This window comes from Geotrypetes seraphini, chromosome 19 (genome assembly GCF_902459505.1).
Source record: "Geotrypetes seraphini chromosome 19, aGeoSer1.1, whole genome shotgun sequence".
Classification (NCBI taxonomy): Eukaryota; Metazoa; Chordata; class Amphibia; order Gymnophiona; family Dermophiidae; genus Geotrypetes; species Geotrypetes seraphini.
The window spans coordinates 40,966,245-40,988,434 of NC_047102.1; the positions used below are offsets into that span (position 1 = coordinate 40,966,245).

Below are 22,190 nucleotides of genomic sequence, written 5' to 3' on the forward strand. Positions count from 1 at the left end.
ACTCAATGGGGCGGTACCTTTAAAGGTTTATATAGCTCCATTCATCCATTCTGTTTCAGTAGGGTTATCATTTGATCAAATATACACATCTTGTCTCTTTTGATTCATTGACTGACAGGATTTTCACCCAACCCGGCTTAAACATACCTGCGATCAACTCACTCCCTGCTAAAATATTTGTTCTCAGCTCAGTGGGGCGGTACCCTTAAAGGTTTATATAGCCCCATTCATCCACTCTGTTTCAGTAGGGCTATCATTTGATCTAATATACACATCTCTCTTTTGATTCATTGACTGACAGGATTTTCACCCAACCCGGCTTAAAGATCCCTGCAATCAACTCACTTCCTGCCAATATCTCTCTTCCCAACTCAGTGGAGTGAAACCTTTAAAGGTTTCTAGAACACCATTCATTCATTCTGTTTCACTAGTGCTATCATTTAATCTAATATATACAACTTCTCTCTTTTGATTCATTGACTGACAGGATTTTCACCTAACTCGGCTTAAACATCTCTGCGATCAACTCACTCCCTGCCAAAATTCCTCTTCCCAGCTCAGTAGAGCGGTACCTTTAAAGGTTTAAAGAGCCCCATTCATTCATTTTGTTTAAGTAGGGCTATCATTTGATCTAATATACACTTCTTCTCTCTCTTGATTCATTGACTGACAGGGTTTTCATTCAAACCGGCTTAAACATCCCGGCGATCAATCTCTGTTCTCAGCTCAGTGGGGCGGTACCTTTAAAGGTTTATATAGCCCCATTTATCCATTCTATTTCAGTAGGGCTATCATTTGAACTCATATACACATCTTGTCTCTTTTGATTCATTGACTGACAGGATTTTCACACAACCCGGCTTAAACATCCCTGTGATCAACTCACTCCCGTCTAAAATCTCTGTTCTCAACTCATGGGGCGGTACCTTTAAAGGTTTATATAGCCCCATTCATCCATTCTGTTTCACTAGGGCTATCATTTGATCTAATATACACATCTCTCTTTTGATTCATTGACTGACAGGGTTTTCACCCAACTCGGCTTTATACCTATCGGCGATCAACTCACTCCCTGCCAAAATCCCTCCTCTCAGTTCACTGAAGAGGAACTTTTAGAGATTTATATAGCCCCATTTATCTCTTCTTTTTAATTAGGGCTTTCAACTACTCTACATACATATCTTCTCTCTTATGATTCATTGACTAACAGGATTTTCATCTAACCAGGCTTTAAGATCCCTGCAATCAACTCACTTCCTGCCAATATCTCTCTTCCCAACTCAGTGGGGCGGTACCTTTAAAGGTTTATATAGCCCCATTCATCCATTCTGTTTCAGTAGGGCTATCATTTGATCAAATATACACATCTTGTCTCTTTTGATTCATTGACTGACAGGATTTTCACCCAACCCGGCTTAAACATCCCTGCAATCAATCTCTGTTCTTAGCTCAGTGGGGCGGTACCTTTAAAGGTTTATATAGCCCCATTCATCCATTCTGTTTCAGTAGGGCTATCATTTGATCTAATGTACACTTCTCTCTTTTGATTCATTGACTGACAGGGTTTTCATCCAACCCGGCTTAAACATCCCTGCAATCAATCTCTGTTCTTAGCTCAGTGGGGCGGTACCCTTAAAGGTTTATATAGCCCCATTCATCCACTCTGTTTCAGTAGGGCTATCATTTGATCTAATATACACTTCTCTCTTTTGATTCATTGACTGACAGGGTTTTCACCCAACTCGGCTTTATACCTACCGGCGATCAACTCACTCCCAGCCAAAATCCCTCCTCCCGGCTCACTGAAGAGGAAACTTTAAAGGTTTATATAGCCCCATTCATCTCTTATTTTTAATTAGAGCTTTCAACTACTCTACATACATATCTTCTCTCTTTTGATTCATTGACTAACAGGATTTTCACCAACCCGGCTTTAAGATCCCTGCAATCAACTCACTTCTTGCCAATATTTCTCTTCCCAACTCAATGGGGCGGTACCTTTAAACGTTTACGGTATATAGCTCCATTCATCCATTCTGTTTCAGTAGGGCTATCATTTGATCAAATATACACATCTTGTCTCTTTTGATTCATTGACTGACAGGATTTTCACCCAACCCCACTTAAACATCCCAGTAATCAAATCACTTCCTGCCAAAATCTCTCCTCCCAGCTCAGTGGAGCGGTACCTTTAAAGGTTTATATACTCCCATTCATCCATTCTGTTTCTGTAGCGCTTTCAATTCATCTATATACACATCTTGTCTCTTTTTTGGTAATATATTCTGTGCTTCATTGAATTGTAATTCTCTCTCTTTCATGTAAAAGTGTTTTGTACTTTTCAAATAGTATTTGGAATTTAGACTATTTCTCATAATGCTGTATTTTTAAAGGTCTCTCTCTCATCTTTCCTCAACAGCCCTGTCTCCACTGATTCGTTGACTGGCGGGATTTTCACTCATCCGGGCTTTACAGATCACTGCAATCAACTCACTTCCTGCCAAAATCCCTACTCCCAGCTCAGCGAAGAGGTTCCTTTTAAAGGTTTAAAAAGCCCATTCATTCATTCTGTTTCAGTAGGACTATCATTTGATCTAATATACACTTTATCTCTCTTTTGATTTATTGACTGACAGGGTTTTCACCCAAACGGCTTTATACATCCCTGCGATCAACTAACTTCCTGCCAAAATCCCTCCTCCCACGTCAGTGGAGCGGTATCTTTAAAGGTTTTTATAACTCCATTCATCTCTTCTTTTTAATAAGGGCTTTCGACTACTCTACATACATATCTTCTCTCTTTTGATTCATTGACTTACAGGATTTTCACCCAACCTGGCTTAAAGATCCCTGCAATCAACCCAGTTCCTGCCAATATCTCTCTTCCCAACTCAGTGGAGTGAAACCTTTAAAGATTTCTAGAACTCCATTCATTCATTCTGTTTCATGAGGGCTATCATTTGATCTAATATATACATCTTCTCTCTTTTGATTCATTGACTGACAGTATTTTCAGCTAACCCGGCTTAAACATCTGTGCGATCAACTCACTCTCTGCAAAAATCCCTCTTCCCAGCTCAGTGGAGAGGTACCTTTAAAGGTATAAAGAGCCCCATTCATCCATTCTGTTTCAGTAGGACTATCATTTGATCTAATATACACTTCTCTCTTTTGATTCATTGACTGACAGGGTTTTCACCCAACTCGGCTCTATACCTCCCGGCGATCAACTCACTCCCTGCCAAAATCCCTCCTCCCAGCTCACTGGAGAGGAACCTTTAAAGGTTTATATAGCCCCATTCATCTCTTCTTTTTAATTAGGGCTTTCAACTACTCTACATACATATCTTCTCTCTTTTGATTCATTGACTAACAGGATTTTCACCCAACCCGGCTTAAACATCCCTGCGATCAATCTCTGTTCTTAGCTTAGTGGGGCGGAACCTTTAAAGGTTTATATAGCCCCATTCATCCATTCTGTTTCAGTAGGGCTATCATTTGATCTAATATACACTTCTCTCTTTTGATTCATTGACTGACAGGGTTTTCATCCAACCCGGCTTAAACATCCCAGCAATCAATCTCTGTTCTTAGCTTAGTGGGGCGGAACCTTTAAAGGTTTATATAGCCCCATTCATCCATTCTGTTTCAGTAGGGCTATCATTTGATCTAATATACACTTCTCTCTTTTGATTCATTGAATGACAGGGTTTTCACACAACTCGGCTTTATACCTACCGGCGATCAACTCACTCCCTGCCAAAATCCCTCCTCCCGGCTCACTGAAGAGGAACCTTTAAAGGTTTATATAGCCCCATTCATCTCTTCTTTTTAATTAGGGCTTTCAACTACTCTACATACATACCTTCTCTCTTTTGATTCATTGACTAACAGGATTTTCACCCAACCCGGCTTTAAAATCCCTGCAATCGACTCACTTCCTGCCAATATCTCTCTTCCCAACTCAGTGGGGCGGTACCTTTAAAGGTTTATACAGCTCCATTCATCCATTCTGTTTCAGTAGGGCTATCATTTGATCAAATATTCACATCTGGTCTCTTTTGATTCATTGACTGACAGGATTTTCACCCAAACGGCTTTACACATCCCTGCGATCAACTAACTTCCTGCCCAAATCCCTCCTCCCACGTCAGTGGAGCGGTAACTTTAAATAGTTTATATAGCCCCATTCATCTCTTCTTTTTAACTAGGGCTTTCAAATACTCTACATACATATCTTCTCTCTTTTGATTCATTGACTTACAGGATTTTCACCCAACCCGGCTTAAAGATCCCTGCAATCTACTCAGTTCCTGCCATTATCTCTCTTCCCAACTCAGTGGAGTGAAACCATTAAAGGTTTCTAGAACCCCATTCATTCATTCTGTTTCACTAGTGCTATCATTTGATCTAATATATACATCTTCTCTCTTTTGATTCATTGACTGACAGGATTTTCACCTAACTCGGCTTAAACATCTCTGCGATCAACTCACTCCCTGCCAAAATGCCTCTTCCCAGCTCAGTAGAGCGGTACCTTTAAAGGTTTAAAGAGCCCTATTCATTCATTCTGTTTCATTAGGGCTATCATTTGATCTAATATACACTTATTCTCTCTCTTGATTCATTGACTGACAGGGTTCTCATCCAACCCGGCTTAAACACCCCTGCGATCAATCTCTGTTCTCAGCTTAGTGGGGCGGTACCTTTAAAGGTTTATATAGCCCCATTCATCCATTCTGTTTCACTAGGGCTATCATTTGATCTAATATACACTTCTCTCTTTTGATTCATTGACTGACAGGGTTTTCATACAACCCGGCTTAAACATCCCTGCAATCAATCTCTGTTCTTAGCTCAGTGGGGCGGTACCCTTAAAGGTTTATATAGCCCCATTCATCCACTCTGTTTCAGTAGGGCTATCATTTGATCTAATATACACTTCTCTCTTTTGATTCATTGACTGACAGGGTTTTCACCCGACTCGGCTTTATACCTACCGGCGATCAACTCACTCCCTGCCAAAATCCCTCCTCCCGGCTCACTGAAGAGGAACCTTTAAAGGTTTATATAGCCCCATTTATCTCTTCTTTTTAATTAGGGCTTTCAACTACTCTACATACATATCTTCTCTCTTTTGATTCATTGACTAACAGGATTTTCACCCAACCCGGCTTTAAGATCCCTGCAATCAACTCACTTCTTGCCAATATTTCTCTTCCCAACTCAATGGGGCGGTACCTTTAAAGGTTTATATAGCTCCATTCATCCATTCTGTTTCAGTAGGGCTATCATTTGATCAAATATACACATCTTGTCTCTTTTGATTCATTGACTGACAGGATTTTCACCCAACCCGGCTTAAACATACCTGCGATCAACTCACTCCCTGCTAAAATATTTGTTCTCAGCTCAGTGGGGCGGTACCTTTAAAGGATTAAAGAGCCCCATTCATTCATTTTGTTTAAGTAGGGCTATCATTTGATCTAATATACACTTCTTCTCTCTCTTGATTCATTGACTGACAGGGTTTTCATCCAAACCGGCTTAAACATCCCGGCGATCAATCTCTGTTCTCAGCTCAGTGGGGCGCTACCTTTAAAGGTTTATATAGCCCCATTCATCCATTCTATTTCAGTAGGGCTATCATTTGAACTCATATACACATCTTGTCTCTTTTGATTCATTGACTGACAGGATTTTCACACAACCCGGCTTAAACATCCCTGTGATCAACTCACTCCCAGCTAAAATCTCTGTTCTCAACTCAGTGGGGCGGTACCTTTAAAGGTTTATATAGCCCCATTCATCCATTCAGTTTCAGTAGTGCTATCATTTGATCTAATATACACATCTTGTCTCTTTTGATTCATTGACTGACAGGATTTTCACACAACCCGGCTTAAACATCCCTGCGATCAAGTCACTCCCTGCTAAAATCTCTCTTCTCAGTTCAGTGGAGCGGTACCTTTAAGGATTCATTGACTGACAGAACATTCACCCAACCTGTTTTAAACATCCCTGCATTGATCTCAACTTCCTGCCAAAATCCCTGAGCCCATCTTAGTGGAGCAGTTCCTTGGAGTTCTAGAAACCTTTAATTCATTCATTCTGTTTCAGCAGGTTCATCAATTGACCTAATATACACTTCTTCTCTCTTTTGATTCATTGAGTGACAGGATTTTCACCCAACCAGGATTAAAGATCCCTACAATCAACTCACTTCCTGCCAAAATCCCTCCTCCCAGCTCAGTGGGGCGGTACCTTTAAAGGTTTATATAGCCCCATTCATCCATTCTGTTTCAGTAGGGCTATCATTTGATCTAATATACACTTCTCTCTTTTGATTCATTGACTGACAGGATTTTCACCCAACTCGGCTTTATACCTACCGGCGATTAACTCACTCCCTGCCACAATCCCTCCTCCCAGCTCACTGAGGAAGAACCTTTAAAGGTTTATATAGCCCCATTCATCTCTTCTTTTTAATTAGGGCTTTCAACTACTCTACATACATATCCTCTCTCTTTTGATTCATTGACTAACAGCATTTTCACCCAACCCGGCTTTAAGATCCCTGCAATCAACTCACTTCCTGCCAATATCTCTCTTCCCAACTCAGTGGAGTGAAACCTTTAAAGGTTTCTAGAACCCCATTCATTCATTCTGTTTCACTCGTGCTATCATTTGATCTAATATATACATCTTCTCTCTTTTGATTCATTGACTGACATGATTTTCACCTAACTCGGCTTAAACATCCCTGTGATCAACTTACTACCGGCTAAAATCTCTGTTCTCACCTCAGTGGGGCAGTACCTTTAAAGGTTTATATAGCCCCATTCATCCATTCAGTTTCAGTAGGGCTATCATTTGATCTAATATACACATTTTGTCTCTTTTGAGTCATTGACTGACAGGACATTCACCCAACCTGTTTTAAATATCCCTGGATTGACCTCAACTTCCTGCCAATATCCCTCCTCCTAGCTCAGTGGAGCAGTACCTTTAAAGGTTTATATAGCCCCATTCATCCATTCTGTTTCAGTAGGGCTTTCAATTTATCTAATATACACTTCTTCTCTCTTTTGATTCATTGAGTGACAGGATTTTCACCCAACCCGGATTAAAGATCCCTACAATCAACTCACTTCCTGCCAAAATCCCTCCTCCCAGCTCAGTGGGGCGGTACCTTTAAAGGTTTATATACTCCCATTCATCCATTCTGTTTCTGTAGAGCTTTCAATTCATCTATATACACATCTTGTCTCTTTTTTGGTAATATATTCTGTGCTTTATTGAATTGTAATTCTCTCTTTTTCATGTAAAAGTGTTTTGTACTTTTCAAACAGTATTTGGAATTTTGTCTATTTCTCATAATGCTGCATTTTTAAAGGCCTCTCTCTCTTCTTTCCTCACCAGCACTGTCTCCACTGATTCGTTGACTGACGGGATTTTCACTCATCCGGGCTTTACAGATCACTGCAATCAACTCACTTCCTGCCATAATACCTACTCCCAGCTCAGCGAAGCGGTACCTTTTAAAGGTTTAAAGAGCCCCATTCATTCATTCTGTTTCAGTAGGTGCTATCATTTGATCTAATATACACTTTTTCTCTCTTTTGATTTATTGACTGACAGGGTTTTCACCCAAACGGCTTTACACATCCCTGCGATCAACTAACTTCCTGCCCAAATCCCTCCTCCCACGTCAGTGGAGCGGTAACTTTAAAGGTTTATATAGCCCCATTCATCTCTTCTTTTTAACTAGGGCTTTCAACTACTCTACATACATATCTTCTCTCTTTTGATTCATTGACTGACAAGATTTTCACCTAACTCGGCTTAAACATCTCTGCGATCAACTCACTCCCTGCCAAAATTCCTCTTCCCAGCTCAGTAGAGCGGTACCTTTAAATGTTTAAAGAGCCCCATTCATTCATTCTGTTTCAGTAGGGCTATCATTTGATCTAATATACACTTTTTTTTATTGAACGTAGTTCTAAAGTCCGCTCCAGAAACACAGCTAGAGAGAAAAACTCCTTCCAATAGGGAGAAAAGATCTCTGGCTTAAAAACCGTGCTCAAATCAATGCTTGAAATTTAAAGGTTTAAAGGTTCCTGTTTTGCTTAGGTCATGCAGATACTTGTTCAGGAATGTTAGAAGAGGAAAAAGCATGCAGAGCACAGCTCATGTGATTGTTTGCATGTTCAAGTTTGTTTGCATACATGCTCACTTGTTTCTGTGCTTACACTGCTTGTGTGTCTTTGTTGGCTTTTTGTGTGGCTAGTTGCTAGAAAAAATCATGACATGATGGGGTGTTTAAATCGGGGAGGAGTCCACATCTTGACGCAGTCAGACGTTGAACCTGAACACAAGTGTTGTTACTCTGGGTACCCTGCTGCTATTGCTGAAAGGGAAGAGATTAAATGGTTGTAATACAGTATAATCAAGCAGATGGAAGAGTACGGATTAAAAACCATCCACCTAAAGTCAATGATTATTGTCCAATCTTATAAATATAAATGCTATGGCAATGTGTACACAAAATTAATTAAAAACACAGGAACTGTGAGCCGGCAATAAAGATACGTTCCATCTAAGTTTCAAAAGCCTTACTGGAAACATTGCACAATTAAGGCAGTTGTAACCTGAAAAAAAGGATCCTCTCCGGCACGAGGATCTCATAGATTACGCACTTCAAGTAAAACTTAGAATGCACAAAAGATGAAGGTTCTGTTGAATTCGGGGATGATTCAACATCAAATCAAGGGTCCACACTGTCCCACGCTGAACCACTAAACAAGGCTCGTTACTCTTGGAACACTGCTGATAGTGCTGAAGAGAACAGAAAAAAAAAACCAGAAAAATGTGTGAGGGAGGCTTAAAAACAACAAAGAAATGAATGTAGGCCATAGACCGCTACATACCTTGATGGCCAGCTTCTCTGGGCCCAGTTGTGTGAGCATATGTTGGCAGGGGTATGGCCTAGATGAAGGTAAAATATAAAAAAAAATTATTTCCCAAAATCCCCAGTCTTAAAACTTTAACAATGCACCAAAGGATCGTAGCCCAGTCTCAAGGATCTCTTGGCATGTGCAAACACATAAAAACAACAGGTGCACAAGATATGAATTTCGGGAAAATTGTTTGGGTAGTCCACACAAAACAACAGTGGTATCCTTATTAGCAGTGTCCCACGCTGAAACTCATTAGAATGGGTGCAACTCTGTGTCCTCACTATAGATTGCTGAGAGCACTGAAGGCAAGAGGAAAAAAAAGGGGATAAGGATTGCAAAAACCTATATATAAATGAAAGAAAGGGAAGCATATGAGCGCCACATACCTCGATACACAGCATCTGCGAGGCCATTAGGTGGCCTAGTTGGTTGCACAGGCGTAGACGTTGTGGGTCCTAGTTTATACAATAGACCACAATGACTTAGTGACAGACAATGGGTGGCACCTTCAATACATAAGATAGGACAAAAGAAACCCATTAAACTTAAAAAACTTACCCGCGTATGATGGAGATGACCATCCATGAAACGTGTGTGCTGCCCGCCAAGAAGCACTGGTATCTTGGTATCTTCAAAGGAGAAATCACAATTAGGAATGGGGTACACATAAGCTGGAAGAGGGTAGGGTTTGAAGATCTTGCACACGGAGGTTACTTACTGCGTATGATGGGATAGAGGGGGACACAAGTGTAGCTATGGGTGGTTCCGCAGCTGGGGCCAAACTATATACATTGTTTGAACCTGTGGAGAAAAAGCGGTGTCCAGATTATTATCTCGCACCCCAGAAATGGTAGAAATAACAATGGTTAAGGATTGTAGGGGTTTGAACATCTTGCACATGGCAGTTACTTGCCATGTACGATAGGGCTTGAACATGAGATGTGCTATTGTGGTGGACGCATGAGGAGCCATAGGATTCAAACTTGTGAATATAAATCAGTGGATATATTTGTATGTTTCAGACATTGAAAGGAGAAATTACAATGTGGAATGGTGTACACATATTCTGAAGGGGGGGTAGAGGCGTGCTTAACATCAAACAGGGAGGATACGCACAATGTATGATAGGGCTTGAAGATACTTTTGGTGCCATTTTGGGTGAAGCATGGGGAGCCATAGGGTGTTCCGCTGGTGGAGCCACAGTATACACATGATGGTTTGAACCTGTGGAGATCAAGCATTGCACATATTGTTATCGTAGTCTGGTCCATTGACCTAAATAGTAAAAATCTAAACAAGTATACAAATTGAATAACGTACTTAATGAAGCTTGTGGAGTACAAGTGGGGGTCACAGTGCGGGACAGCATTAAGTTATGCAAAGCCTCACTGTGTCTAACGACCTCCTTCATCATCCCCTGGTTATGCCTCTGTTGCTCCACAATCATATTTATCGGCGCAAGATTCTGCCTCTGGAGATCCATTACAATTTGATGGAGATCCTGGTTCTGCCTATGGAGATCAAGCATTGCATTAGTGTGAATCTGCATCACTGTGGTAAGGCTAGCAATATTCTGAGACATTGCTTGTGCACCCTCACCAATCAATCAAATCGGGAAAGATTCTGGAAGACTGGAAGCTGGCAAATGTTACACCGATCTTCAAGAAAGGTTCGAGGGGAGATCCGGGAAACTACAGACCGGTGAATCTGACCTGATGGTAGAGGCGCTAATAAAGGACCACATCATTGATCACCTTGATAGACATGGGCTGACGAGGACCAGTCAGCACGGTTTTAGCAAAGGCAGATCGTGTTTGACGAACTTGCTGCACTTCTTTCAGGGAGTAAAGGGCGACAAGTAGATAGACAAGGGCAACGCGATCGACATTGTATATCTGGATTTTCAGAAGGCGTTTGACAAGGTTCCGCATGAACAACTACTTCGGAAAATTGCAAGCCATGGAATGGAGGGTGAAATACTCACGTGGATTAAAAACTGGCTGGATCATAGGAAACAGAGTGGGGGATAAATGGACAATACTTACACTGGAAGAGCGTCACCAGTGGGGTACCGCAGGGCTCGGTGCTTGGACTCGTGCTCTTCAACATCTTTATAAATGATCTAGACATTGGTAAGACGAGTGAGGTGATTAAATTTGCAGATGATACAAAGTTATTCACAGTAGTGAAGACACAGGGGGATTATGAAGATCCGCAACGTGACGTAATCATGCTCGAGGAATGGGCATCAACATGGCAGATGAGGTTCAATGTGGATAAGTGTAAAGTGATGCATGTAACAAAAATCTCATGCACAAATACAGGATGTCCGGGGCAGTAGTTGGAGAGACCTCCCAGGTAAGAGACTTGGGAGTTATGAGTGGCCAGTCAATGAAGCCGTCCACACAATACGGCGGCGGCAAAAAGGGCGAACAGAATGCTAGGAATGATAAAGAAGGGGATCACGAACAGATCGGAGGTTATCATGCCGCTGTACCGGGCCATGGTGTGCCCACACCTGGAGTATTGCGTCCAGCACTGGTCGCCGTACATGAAGAAGGACATGGTACTACTCGAAAGGGTCCAGAAAAGAACAACTAAGATGGTTAAGCGGCAGGAGGATTTGCCATACAGCGAAAGATTAAAGAAACTGGGCCTCTTCTCCCTCGAGCAGAGGAGATTGAGAGGGGACATAAATGAAACATTCAAAGTACTGAAGGGAATAGACTTAGTAGATAAGGACAGGTTGTTCACTCTCTCCATGGTAGGGAGAATGAGAGGGCACTCTCTAAAATTGAAAAGGGATAGATTCCGTACGAATGTAAGGAAGTTCTTCTTCACTCAGAGAGTGTTAGAAAACTGGAATGCTCTTCCTGAGTCTGTCATAGGGGAAAACACCCGCCAGGGATTCAAGACAAAGTTAGACAAGTTCCTGCTGAACCAGAACGTACTCAGGTAGAGCTAGTCTCAGTTAGGGCGCTGGTCTTTGACCAAGGACCGCCGCGTGAGCGGACTGCTGGGCACGATGGACCACTGGTCTGACCCAACAGCGGCAATTCTTATGTGCGTCCCGAGCTTGCCTGTCCCAACGGGCCCTCACACACCCTTTCACTAGGACCTCCCTCGCCCTCAAGGGGACACTCGGCAGGGCAAATTGAGGAGACAAAGGGCATGATTGCTGTGTGAACACTGTCTGGTCCACTGTCTCATCTTCAACATCTTGCAAGGTGGGCTGAATTTGATTCACAGGGTAGGTCAATTGAGAACGTTCTAAAAGGGAAAAAAAAAGGTTAAAAACAAACAAAGAAATATTCACCCAATACTCACATCTTGCAGGGCTCGGTGCTTGGACCTGTGCTCTTCAACATCTTTATAAACGATCTGGACACTGGTATGATGAGTGAGGTGATTAAATTTGCGGACGATACGAAGTTATTCAGAGTAATGAAGACACAGGGGGATTGTGAAGATCTGCAACGTGACATAATCAAGCTTGAGAAATGGGCATCGACATGGCAAATGAGGTTCAACATGGATAAATGTAAAGTGATACATGTCAGGAACAAAAATTTCATGCATGAATACAGGATGTCCAGGGCGGTACTTGGAGAGACCTCCCAGGAAAGAGACTTGGGAGTTCTGATCTACAAGTCAACGAAGCCGTCTGCAGAATGCACGGGGGCAGCAAAAAGGGCGAACAGAATGCTAGGAATAATTAAGAAGGGGATCACAAACAGATCGGAGAGGGTTATTATGCCACTGTAGCGGGCCATGGTGCGCCCTCACCTGGAATACTGTGTCCAGCACTGGTCGCTGTACATGAAGAAGGACACGGTACTACTCGAAAGGGTCCAGAGAAGAGCGACTAAAATGGTTAAGAAGCTGGAGGAGTTGCCGTACAGTGAGAGATTGGAGAAACTGGACTTCTTCTCCCTTGAAAAGAGGAGACTGAGGCGGGACTTGATCAAAACGTTCAAAATACTAAAGGGAATAGACTTAGTAGAGAAAGACAGACTGTTCACCCTCTCCAAGGTAGGGAGGACGAGAGGGCACTCTCTAAAGTTGAAAGGGGATAGATTCCGTACAAACATAAAAAAATTCTTCTTCACCCAGAGAGTGGTGGAAAGCTGGAATGCTCTTCCAGAGTCTGTTATAGGGGAAAACACCCTCTAGGGTTTCAGGACAAAGTTGGACAAGTTCCTGCTAAACTGGAACGTACACAGATGAGGCTGGACTCATTTAGAGCACTGGTCTTTGACCTGAGGGCCGCCGCGTGAGCAGACTGCTGGGCAGGATGGACCACTGGTTTGACCAGGCAGTGGCATTTCTTATGTTATGTTCTTGCAAATGGCAGGCAAACTACTCACCCTCGTCTGCATAAAGGTCCGGGGAAAACCAAGATGCTCGTCTTGTACAAGAATACATCACAACCTCCTGAAATCACAACTCACCTAGAAAAGGACTTGGGGGTTTTGGTGGATAAAACAATGAAACCGGCGGTACAATACGCAGCGGCCTCAAAAAAGGCGAACAGAATGTTGGGCATTATCATGATCGTGATTGCCAGAAATAGGGTTTTCTGGTGTGTGCTTGCAGTGGTTTGAGAGATTCTTAAGAAAAAGACGATATAAAGTGTTGAAGGAGGGATCTTGTTCTGACACTGGATACTTACTCCATCTGACATATAAGTTTCAAGTTTATTCATGTATTTGATTGAATGCTTTTCCTAAGATACTAAGCGTTGTACAATAATAATTAAAAACTTTTACAAACATACAAAAAATCAGACCATTTTTACGTACTTAGTTATTAAAACCACAAGGGTACAATAGGAAGGGGGGGAGAACTACAATATTTATTGAGAAAAGGTACATAAAAAGGGAAGTACATTAGGGTAGGGAGAAGTTAACAGCTTTGCTGGACTTAATCAAATGATTAATTAAAGGCATCTTTACAAAGGAAAACTTTTTTAATTACTTTTAAACTTCTGTATATTTTATTAGGATCTTATATGAGTACATTGACTTATGAGTACATTGACTATGATTTCACTGAATTCAGATGAATGGATTTTTTTTCTAAGCTGAAGATATACTGTATATTTCTACTAATTCCTATCAATTCAGATACGGACTTGTTTATTCCTAGATTATTGGAGGCTGTTGAACAGGTCAGATAATGGTCTTTGACATATTGGCTTAAACATAATATATAAAAGACTTTTATGGTTCAGTTTACAGAAAGAACTTATTCCAGCTTCTATTCACATATAACACCACTATGCATCAATGAACTTAGTCACCCTATTCAGTCCACCATGAAGATACTGAGTGTAACCATGAAAGACCAGGTGGACTCCTTAATCAGAAAGGGTTTTTTCACTCTCTGGAAACTTAGATCCATTAAATCATATTTTGATACGTCAGCATTCAGAACCCTGGTTCAATCCCTCGTACTAAGTCAACTTGACTTGTGTAACATCGCCTATTTAGCAATTTCCCAAAAGAATATGCGACGTTTACAATTAATGCAAAATGCAGCGGTCAGACTAATCTACGGGCTACAGAAATTTGATCACGTGACACCATAATACCGATAGTTGCATCGGCTACCGATGGAAGCACACGTGAAGTTTAAGTTTGCCTGCCTCTGCTTTTAAAGTACTATACGGACTAGCCCCTAAATACATAACTGACCTTTTCTCCTTCTCAGTCAACAGACACAAGAGAAGCTTACATTCAAACTTCGTTTCCCCCCCAGTTAAAGGTTGTAAACTGAAAAAAACACCATGAACACCTTCTCTCACATCAAGCAGCATTATTGGGTAAAGATCTATAACAATTGCTTTTGCCCACTACTTATGAGGAATTCAGGAAGCGTCTAAAAACATACCTGTTCCTAAAGTATCTAGACAACTGACCCGTACATCTCTTTCTCCTCAATAATGGTTTTCTTGACCTATTAATCACTTTCTTCCACAACTCTTAAGTTTAATCAATTTGTACCTTTGTTTAATCTTTTGTAAACCGCATAGAACTTCACGGTACTGCAGTATATAAACTGTTATTATTATTATTATTATATAGCACAGTTACTTACCGTAACAGGTGTTATCCAGGGACAGCAGGCAGCTTTGCTCACATATGGGTGACGTCACAGACGGAGCCCGGATGCGGAAGCTCACAAGCAGACTTGTTTGTAGAAACTAGAAGTTTCGAGTCAGCCGTACCACGCATGCGCGAATGCCTTCCCGTCCAGCACAGGGCACGTCTCCTCAGTTCAGATACCTAGCAGAGAAGCCAACTAGGGGAGGTGGGTGGGTTGTGAGAATAGCTGCCTGCTGTCCCTGGATAACACCTTACCTTACAGTACCTTTAAAGGTTTACATAGGCCCATTCATCTATTCTGTTTCAGTAGGGCTCTCAATTCATCTATATATACATCTTGTCTCTTTTGATTCATTGACTGACAGGATTTTCACCCAACCCCACTTAAACATCCCAGCAATCAAATCACTTCCTGCCAAAATCTCTCCTCCCAGCTCAGTGGAGCGGTACCTTTAAAGGTTTATATACTCCCATTCATCCATTCTGTTTCTGTAGCGCTTTCAATTCATCTATATACACATCTTGTCTCTTTTTTGGTAATATATTCTGTGCTTCATTGAATTGTAATTCTCTCTCTTTCATGTAAAAGTGTTTTGTACTTTTCAAATAGTATTTGGAATTTTGACTATTTCTCATAATGCTGTATTTTTAAAGGTCTCTCTCTCATCTTTCCTCAACAGCCCTGTCTCCACTGATTCGTTGACTGGCGGGATTTTCACTCATCCGGGCTTTACAGATCACTGCAATCAACTCACTTCCTGCCAAAATCCCTACTCCCAGCTCAGCGAAGAGGTTCCTTTTAAAGGTTTAAAAAGCCCCATTCATCCATTCTGTTTCAGTAGGGCTATCATTTGATCTAATATACACTTCTCTCTTTTGATCCATTGACTGACAGGGTTTTCACCCAACTCGGCTCTATACCTCCCGGCGATCAACTCACTCCCTGCCAAAATCCCTCCTCCCAGCTCACTGGAGAGGAACCTTTAAAGGTTTATATAGCCCCATTCATCTCTTCTTTTTAATTAGGGCTTTCAACTACTCTACATACATATCTTCTCTCTTTTGATTCATTGACTAACAGGATTTTCACCCAACCCGGCTTAAACATCCCTGCGATCAACTCACTCCCTGCCAATATCTCTCTTCCCAACTCAGTGGGGCGGTACCTTTAAAGATTTATATAGCCCCATTCATCCATTCTGTTTCAGTAGGGCTATCATTTGATCTAATATACACTTCTCTCTTTTGATTCATTGACTGACAGGGTTTTCATCCAACCCGGCTTAAACATCCCAGCAATCAATCTCTGTTCTTAGCTTAGTGGGGCGGAACCTTTAAAGGTTTAAAGAGCCCCATTCATCCATTCTGTTTCAGTAGGACTATCATTTGATCTAATATACACTTCTCTCTTTTGATTCATCGACTAACAGGATTTTCACCCAACCCAGCTTAAAAATCCCTGCTAGCAACTCACTTCCTGCAAAAATCTCTCTTCCCAGCTTAGTGGAGCGGTATCTGTAAAGGTTTCTAGAACACCATTCATTCTGATTCAGTAGGACTATCATGTGATCTAAGATACACATTTTGTCTCTCTTGCTTCATTGATTGAGAGAATTTTCACCCAACCCGGCATAAAAATCCCTGCAATCAACTCACTATCTACCAAAATCCCTCCTCCCAGCTCACTGGAGCGGTACCTTTCAACGTTTATTAAGCCCCATTCATTCATTCTGTGTCAGTACGGATATCATTTGATCTAATATACACATCTTCCCTCTTTTGATTCATTGACTGACAGGGTTTTCACCTAACCAGGCTTTAGACATCCCTACGATCAACTCACTCCGTGCCAAAATCCCTGAGCCCAGCTTAGTGGAGCTCTACCTTTAAAGGTTTCTAGAACCTCATTCATTTATTCTGTTTCAGTAGGGCTATCAATTGATCTAATATACACATCTTCTCTCTTTTGATTCATTGACTAACAGGGTTTTCACCCAAACCATCTTTAAACATTCCTACAATCAACACACTTCCTGCCAAAATCCCTTTTCCCAGCTTAGTGGAATGGTACCTTTAAAGAATTCTAGAACCCCATTCATTTATTCTGTTTCAGTAGGGCTATCAATTTATATAATATACACATCTTCCCTCTTTTGATTCATTGACTGACAGGGTTTTCACCTAACCAGGCTTTAGACATCCCTACGATCAACTCACTCCGTGCCAAAATCCCTGAGCCCAGCTTAGTGGAGCTCTACCTTTAAAGGTTTCTAGAACCCCATTCATTCATTCATTCTATTTCAGTAGGGCTATCATTTGATCTAATGTACACATCTTGTCTCTTTTGATTCATTGACTGACAGGATTTTCAGCCAATCCGGCTTTAGACATCCTAACAATCAACTCACTCCCTGCCAAAATCCCTCTTCCCAGCTTAGTGGAGCGGTACCTTTAACGGATTCTAGAACCCCATTCATTCATTCTGTTTCAGTAGGGCTATCATTTGATCTAATATACACATCTTCGCTCTTTTGATTCATTGACTGACAGGGGTTTCACCCACCCAGGCTTTAAACATCCCTACGATCAACTCACTCCCTGCCAAAATCCCTGAGCCCAGCTTAGTGGAGCGCTACCTTTAAAGGTTTCTAGAACCTCATTCATTTATTCTGTTTCAGTAGGGCTATCATTTGATCTAATATACACTTCTCTCTTTTGATTCATTGACTGACAGGGTTTTCACCCATCCCGGCTTAAAGATCCCTGGAATCAACTCACTTCCTGCCAAAATCCCTCTAACCAGCTCAGTGGAGCGGAATCTTTAAAGGTTTCTAGAACCCCATTCATTCATTCATTCTATTTCAGTAGGGCTATCATTTGATCTAATGTACACATCTTGTCTCTTTTGATTCATTGACTGACAGGGTTTTCAGCCAATCCGGCTTTAGACATCCCAACAATCAACTCACTCCCTGCCAAAATCCCTGAGCCCAGCTTTAAAGGTTTCTAGAACCCCATTCATTCATTCATTCTATTTCAGTAGGGCTATCATTTGATCTAATGTACTCATCTTGTCTCTTTTGATTCATTGACTGACAGGGTTTTCACCCACCCAGGCTTTAAACATCCCAGAGATCAACTCACTTCCTGCCAAAATCCCTCTTCCCAGCTTAGTGGAGCGGTACCTTTAACGGATTCTAGAACCCCATTCATTCATTCTGTTTCAGTAGGGCTATCATTTGATCTAATATACACATCTTCGCTCTTTTGATTCATTGACTGACAGGGGTTTCACCCACCCAGGCTTTAAACATCCCTACGATCAACTCACTCCCTGCCAAAATCCCTGAGCCCAGCTTAGTGGAGCGCTACCTTTAAAGGTTTCTAGAACCTCATTCATTTATTCTGTTTCAGTAGGGCTATCATTTGATCTATTATACACTTCTCTCTTTTGATTCATTGACTGACAGGGTTTTCACCCATCCCGGCTTAAAGATCCCTGGAATCAACTCACTTCCTGCCAAAATCCCTCTAACCAGCTCAGTGGAGCGGAATCTTTAAAGGTTTCTAGAACCCCATTCATTCATTCATTCTATTTCAGTAGGGCTATCATTTGATCTAATGTACACATCTTGTCTCTTTTGATTCATTGACTGACAGGGTTTTCAGCCAATCCGGCTTTAGACATCCCAACAATCAACTCACTCCCTGCCAAAATCCCTGAGCCCAGCTTTAAAGGTTTCTAGAACCCCATTCATTCATTCATTCTATTTCAGTAGGGCTATCATTTGATCTAATGTACTCATCTTGTCTCTTTTGATTCATTGACTGACAGGGTTTTCACCCACCCAGGCTTTAAACATCCCAGAGATCAACTCACTTCCTGCCAAAATCCCTCTTCCCAGCTTAGTGGAGCGGTACCTTTAACGGATTCTAGAACCCCATTCATTCATTCTGTTTCAGTAGGGCTATCATTTGATCTAATATACACATCTTCGCTCTTTTGATTCATTGACTGACAGGGGTTTCACCCACCCAGGCTTTAAACATCCCTACGATCAACTCACTCCCTGCCAAAATCCCTGAGCCCAGCTTAGTGGAGCGCTACCTTTAAAGGTTTCTAGAACCTCATTCATTTATTCTGTTTCAGTAGGGCTATCAATTGATCTAATATACACATCTTCTCTCTTTTGATTCATTGACTAACAGGGTTTTCACCCAAACCATCTTTAAACATTCCTACAATCAACACACTTCCTGCCAAAATCCCTTTTCCCAGCTTAGTGGAATGGTACCTTTAAAGAATTCTAGAACCCCATTCATTTATTCTGTTTCAGTAGGGCTATCAATTTATATAATATACACATCTTCCCTCTTTTGATTCATTGACTGACAGGGTTTTCACCCAAACCGTCTTTAGACATCCCTACGATCAACTCACTCCCTGCCAAAATCCCTGAGCCCAGCTTAGTGGAACTCTACCTTTAAAGGTTTCTAGAACCTCATTCATTTATTCTGTTTCAGTAGGGCTATCAATTGATCTAATATACACATCTTCTCTCTTTTGATTCATTGACTAACAGGGTTTTCACCCAAACCATCTTTAAACATTCCTACAATCAACACACTTCCTGCCAAAATCCCTTTTCCCAGCTTAGTGGAATGGTACCTTTAAAGAATTCTAGAACCCCATTCATTTATTCTGTTTCAGTAGGGCTATCAATTTATATAATATACACATCTTCCCTCTTTTGATTCATTGACTGACAGGGTTTTCACCTAACCAGGCTTTAGACATCCCTACGATCAACTCACTCCGTGCCAAAATCCCTGAGCCCAGCTTAGTGGAGCTCTACCTTTAAAGGTTTCTAGAACCCCATTCATTCATTCATTCTATTTCAGTAGGGCTATCATTTGATCTAATGTACACATCTTGTCTCTTTTGATTCATTGACTGACAGGGTTTTCAGCCAATCCGGCTTTAGACATCCCAACAATCAACTCACTCCCTGCCAAAATCCCTCTTCCCAGCTTAGTGGAGCGGTACCTTTAACGGATTCTAGAACCCCATTCATTCATTCTGTTTCAGTAGGGCTATCATTTGATCTAATATACACATCTTCGCTCTTTTGATTCATTGACTGACAGGGGTTTCACCCACCCAGGCTTTAAACATCCCTACGATCAACTCACTCCCTGCCAAAATCCCTGAGCCCAGCTTAGTGGAGCGCTACCTTTAAAGGTTTCTAGAACCTCATTCATTTATTCTGTTTCAGTAGGGCTATCATTTGATCTAATATACACTTCTCTCTTTTGATTCATTGACTGACAGGGTTTTCACCCATCCCGGCTTAAAGATCCCTGGAATCAACTCACTTCCTGCCAAAATCCCTCTAACCAGCTCAGTGGAGCGGAATCTTTAAAGGTTTCTAGAACCCCATTCATTCATTCATTCTATTTCAGTAGGGCTATCATTTGATCTAATGTACACATCTTGTCTCTTTTGATTCATTGACTGACAGGGTTTTCAGCCAATCCGGCTTTAGACATCCCAACAATCAACTCACTCCCTGCCAAAATCCCTGAGCCCAGCTTTAAAGGTTTCTAGAACCCCATTCATTCATTCATTCTATTTCAGTAGGGCTATCATTTGATCTAATGTACTCATCTTGTCTCTTTTGATTCATTGACTGACAGGGTTTTCACCCACCCAGGCTTTAAACATCCCAGAGATCAATTCACTCCCTGCCAAAATCCCTGAGCCCAGCTTTAAAGGTTTCTAGAACCCCATTCATTCATTCATTCTGTTTCAGTAGGGCTATCAGTTGATCTAATATACATATCTTTTAGAAAAGAAATAAAGACCATACTCTTCAAGAAACTTTGAAAAAAGAAATAAAACCGCAAGTTTCAAACTCCACCTCTCACTAAAGCCAACTACCCCAAACAATTAACCTTACCCATTTCTTACTCTCTTTGAAAATGACCAATTTTTTTTTTTTTTGTAAGTTCTTGTTATAATACATTTTGGATATTTCTTTTGTAATTCGCCTTGAACTGCAAGTTAATGGCGGAATAGAAACCTGTAATGTAATGTAATGTAATGTTCTCTCTTTTGATTCATCGACTAACAGGATTTTCACCCAACCCAGCTTAAAAATCTCTGCTAGCAACTCACTTCCTGCAAAAATCTCTCTTCCCAGCTTAGTGGAGCGGTATCTGTTAAAGTTTCTAGAACACCATTCATTCTGGTTCAGTAGGACTATCATGTGATCTAAGATACACATTTTGTCTCTCTTGCTTCATTGATTGAGAGAATTTTCACCCAACGCAGCATAAAAATCCCTGCAATCAACTCACTATCTACCAAAATCCCTCCTCCCAGCTCACTGGAGCGGTACCTTTCAACGTTTATTAAGCCCCATTCATTCATTCTGTGTCAGTACGGATATCATTTGATCTAATATACACATCTTCTCTCTTTTGATTCATTGACTGTTACGGTTTTCATCCAATCTGACTTTATACATCCAAGCAATCAACTCACTCCCTGCCAAAATCTCTCCTCCCAGCTCACTGGAGAGGAACCTTTAAAGGTTTATATAGTCCCATTCATCTCTTCTTTTTTAGTAGGGATTTTAATTGATCTACATACACATCTTGTCTCTTTTGATTCATTGACTGACAGTGTTTTCACCCAACCCGGCTTTACACATCCCTGCAATCAACTCACTTCCTGGCAAAATCCCTCCTCCAAGCTCAGTGGAGTGGTACCTTTAAAGGTATATAGCCCTATTCATACATTCTGCTTCAGTAGGGTTTTCAATTCATCTAATATACACATCTTGGCTCTTTTGATTCATTGACTGACAGGATTTTCAACCAACCCGGCTTAAACATCCCTGCGATCAACTCACTTTCTACTAAAATCCCTCTTCTCAGCTCTGTGGAGCGGTACCTTTAAGGATTCATTGACTGACAGAACATTCACTAACCCATTTTAAACATCTCAGCAATGAATTCAACTTCCTGCCCAAATCCCTCCTCCCAGCTCAGTAGAGCAGTATCTTTAAAAGCTTATATAGCCCCATTCATCCATTGTGTTTCAGTAGGGCTATCAATT

The 22,190-nt window shown here is 41.3% G+C and overlaps 1 long non-coding RNA gene across 16 annotated transcripts in view; it reads left to right on the plus strand.

Annotated features, from left to right (window-relative positions):
- The window catches only part of LOC117352217, a 110,450-nt gene that overhangs the window by 67,203 nt on the left and 21,057 nt on the right, over positions 1-22,190 (plus strand). For 13 of the 16 annotated variants that reach the window (XR_004537615.1, XR_004537610.1, XR_004537620.1 and 10 more), the window contains 3 exons: positions 2,420-2,544; positions 7,423-7,580; positions 15,748-15,872. This is a non-coding gene — a long non-coding RNA (uncharacterized LOC117352217). Of the gene's footprint in view, positions 1-2,419; positions 2,545-2,636; positions 2,730-7,422; positions 7,581-15,747; positions 15,873-22,190 lie in introns of all 16 variants that reach the window. The other 3 variants (XR_004537621.1, XR_004537617.1, XR_004537622.1) reach the window with 3 other exon arrangements.